Source organism: Theobroma umbraticum, unplaced genomic scaffold (assembly GCF_002168275.2).
Source record: "Theobroma umbraticum cultivar Fairchild unplaced genomic scaffold, ASM216827v3 scaffold_55.0, whole genome shotgun sequence".
NCBI lineage: Eukaryota > Viridiplantae > Streptophyta > Magnoliopsida > Malvales > Malvaceae > Theobroma > Theobroma umbraticum.
In genome coordinates, this window is record NW_018397270.1 from 894,171 (window position 1) to 898,541 (window position 4,371).

Below are 4,371 nucleotides of genomic sequence, written 5' to 3' on the forward strand. Positions count from 1 at the left end.
CTGAATCAGTCCAGTTTGTGGGGAACTTCAATAGACAGTAGAATAACCATACTCCAATACTTATAATCTTGGTTGGAGAAACCACCCTAACTTTTCATGGAATAACAATGCAGGGTTTTCCAATCCAAAACCCATCATGCCTTTTGGTTTTCAACAACAAGCTAGCCCATAAATTCTTGAAAAGAAGTCCCAATTGGAAGAACTTCTCTTGCAATATATATCCAAGGTTGATGCTATATTTCAAAGTCAAGGATCTTCCTTGAGAAATCTTGAGACCCCATTGGGACAGCTTGTAAACTCCATCAACAGTAGACCCCAAGGTGCCTCACTAAGTGATATACAAATCAATCCTAAAGGTAAAGAACATTGTAATGCAATTACCCTTTGAAATGGAAAAGAAGTTGAAGGGGTGAGTGAAAAATTAATTGAATCTTTAAAGGAGCATGTAGATGATGACAAGGTAATTGTTGAGAAAGAAGTTAAAGTGGAAAAGATAAACAATGGGCAAGCTAAAAATCAAGTGAATTCTCAAGCAAATTATCCTCCGCCTCCATTTCCACAAGGGTTGAAAAAGCAAAAGCTTGATAAACAGTTTTAGAAATTTCTCAATGTCTTCAAGAAGCTCCACAAAAATATCCCTTTCACTGAAGCATTGGAAAACATGCCAAGTTATGTTAAATTCTTGAAAGACATCTTAACCAAGAAGAGGAAACTAAAAGATTTTGAAATAGTGGCACTTACTAAGGAGTGTAGCATAATAATTCAAAACAAGCTTCTGCAAAAACTTAAGGATCCAAGGAGTTTTTTTATCCCTTGTACTATTGGTAGATTTAAATTTACAAAAGCTTTATGTGATTTAGGTGCTGGTGTTTCAATCATGCCATTGTCAATTGCTGAGAAATTGGGACTTAACAAGATACAACCTGCCACAGTTTCTTTGCAATTAGCAGATGGAACAATTAGGTACCCTGTTGGGATTATTGAGGATGTATTGGTTAAAGTTGGGCATTTCTACATTCCGGTGGAGTTCATTATGCTTGAGATGAAAGGGGATCTGGAAATTCCTTTAATGTTAAGATGACCATTTTTGGCTACTGCAGGTGCAATCATTGATGTGAGGGATGGCAAGATAACTTTTAAAGTTGGAGAAGAGGTAGTTGAGTTTAATATTTTCAATGCAAATAAACACCCTGGCTTTACAAATTATTGCTATAGAGTGGAGTTAATTGATGAAGGCAAAGGTGAATCTATTTCACCACTTACAAGTAAGCAGGCATCAATCTTTGAGTTTAAGCTACCACCTTTGCTCATGATACCTAAGAAGTCACCAAAGGAGCATCCTCCACCACTATCTAATTGTCCTTTCGAGATTGGACAACAAGTAATAATGCTTTCTCGATCATACTTAAAGCTTTTTCCATGGAAACGCAAAGAAAGATGGCGGGATCCTTTCCAAGTAGTAAAGGCTTATCCTTGTGGCATAATTGAGATTGATAGTGAGGATATGAGCACATTCATGGCTAATGGAGTGAGCCTTAGATCGTATTTTGAGGATAAAGATCTGCAAAAGGGGTGCTATAGTCAAGCTAGTGACTATAAACAAGCGCTTTTTAAGAGACAACCCAAGCTCCTCAACCTTACTTATTTTCATCTTTATTTTATTTAATTTTTTATTTCTTTTAATATAATTTTTTTTTATGTTTCCTTTTACACGTAATTTATTTAAAAAAAAAAGCTCAACATCGAGGTGCTGCAAATGAGTGCCGCTACCTTGAAAATAAGAAAAAAATGCTGAAACAGAATGTTTCAATGCCCCGGCTCTCAAATGGAGAGTTATGGCTCTAGACAAAGAAGGGAATGGCCATGAAATAAAATGTTTCAGCATTGTGACCCTCAAAAAGAGCACTGTGGAGCTGGACAAAGCAGGTAAGGCAGAACATTTGAGCGTCGTGGTGCTGAAACTTGAGGCATAATGCTTCGAGTTTGAAATGGTGAGAGCCACGACCCTTACTTATGCGTCATAGTGCTAAAACCTAAAGCGTAACGCTTTGGGTTTGAAATGGTGAGAGCTGTGAGGGCCACGGCGTTATATCATGGGGCAGGCCCAAACTTATAAAAACCCTCTTTTTCTTGCATTCTTTCATTCTTTCTTCTACTCTAGCCTCCAAACCCATTCTCCATCTTTCTTTTTCCTGCAAATCTCCTGCCTTTCCTTTTTTTTTTAACTCTAAATTTCTGCATATTATTTCCACTTGGATTTTTTTTATTTTTTCACTTTGAATTCCTGTACTAATTGCACTCTCAAGGCAAGTACTCCTTCTTCTCTCTTTCAAATGCTTGATTTTCAATTATTTTATGTAGAGAGGATGAGGTTCGTGTTAATAACAAATTTTATAATTTTGGCACATTGAATGAGTCCATTGTGCATGTTTGTTAATGGGCTTTTCTATTTCCTCATGGTTAATGCTTGAAGTGTAGAAATTTTTTTTTATTAATTCCAATTTCTTGTGAGCTATATAATGAATTCATGGATTTTTTTTGTCTACTACACATATAATTGATAAATGCTTTGTTGATGAGCGTAGATAATGGACTTGTTTAATTTTTGATGCTTGGTTGAGCAAGTAGAAATAAATTCTGGAATTGTTGGTGCAACAACATGCACTAATTGATAATTTTGATGAGTGCATTATCCTAGAATTATTTTTATTTTTTTATATTGAACTGTTACATTGTGAAAATTACAATTATGAGAATGCTCTCTAAATGCTGTGACAAATAGAGATTTTATGTTGCATCTTAGCAAGTGAGATGGTAAAAGGATTTTTAAAGTTTAATTATTGAATTGGAGAGGAATTAAGTAAATTAATGCCTGTGGATCTTTTATATTTTCATGGTTATGCACGCAATACTACTTGCATCCTTTTACTCTGGATTTGTTTTGGTGATTGAATTTCTTTTGTAGGAATGGCACCTAAATGATCCAAACTAAGTTCCAATGGTGCTTTTGATAGATCGAAGTTCATTTTTACCGATGCCTCTAAGTGTTGTCATACGTCGCTAATCAACAAAGTGCCAATTCCTAAACAAGGAATAGATATTCCTGCATTGCCTTATGAGGAGATTCATGCCATGCTTCAAGATAGACATTGGTAGTGATTTAGTCACCAACCTAAAGCTGCAGTGGTGCTTGTAGTCCAGGAGTTTTTGTAAATGCGGTTGAGCATGTTAATGGGGTGGCGTTCGTTTGTGGCAAACGAGTCCCTTTACACAACCAAGCTATCAATGCAATTTTTGGAACCCCCAGTATTGCAAATGATGAATATGGGCAGTACTTGGGTGATCATCAAGATCACAATGAGATTATATCGACCCTGTGTGTTGAGGAAGCTCAATGGAAGACATTGCATGGTGAGCTAGTTTCATTCAAGCGAAGTGCCATGAAAAAGGAGCTGAAAGTTTAGTTACACTTTGTAGTGGCACGGTTACTTTCTTCCCTCACACATCAATGATGTCACGAGGGATTGTGCAGTGCTTATCTACGCCATTGTCACAAATAAATCCATTGATGTTGGTAAGGTTATTTCTCATGCCATCTTACATACGGGTCGCACTAAATGAGATGGGATCGGTTTTCCTTCCTTGATCACTACCTTATGTGCGAGAGTTGGTGTGTAATGGAGTGATAAAGAGGAGCTGTAACAACCAAAAATTCCCATCACCATGGGCATTCTTAAGTGATTAGAGGAATCTGCATCGGTCGCTGGTAGTTCCTTGTAAGTCACACCTTTACCTTGCCAGGCAACTCCCACACGTAGTGTTGCTCAATGTATGGAGTGCATCGATCGTAGATTAAACCATCACGAAAGGCAAAATCGGGCAATTGAACAAATGATGAGAGCCTATACTGGACACATTGGGATGGACATGACAACTTTTCCTTCATTGCCTATGGATTTTGACTCTCAAGAGGATTTTGGTGGTGAAGATGTAGAGGGCAGGTAAACTGTAGCTTTGGAGTTAGGGGAGTATTCTTCTCCTTTTTTCTTTTATTTTCCTTTATCACATTGAGGACAATGTTTGTTCCAAGTTTGAGGGAGTGGTTTAGAATTTTGTTGGTTTATTTTTTTATTTTTTTTTATTTTTTCATTGTGTTTAGTTAGCTTTAGTTCAAGATATGTCTTGCACGTTTATTTATGTTTTCCATGTTTTATTTGTGTAAAAAAAAAATTGAGATAGTTGCACCTCATTCATGATTGTCCCAATTCTAGAATGATATTTTAATTAGCTTTTGATTCTTAACTATTGGGAAGCATATAGTTATGATTTAATTTTATGTGATATTCTTGTGTTAGCTTTATTTTAGAATGT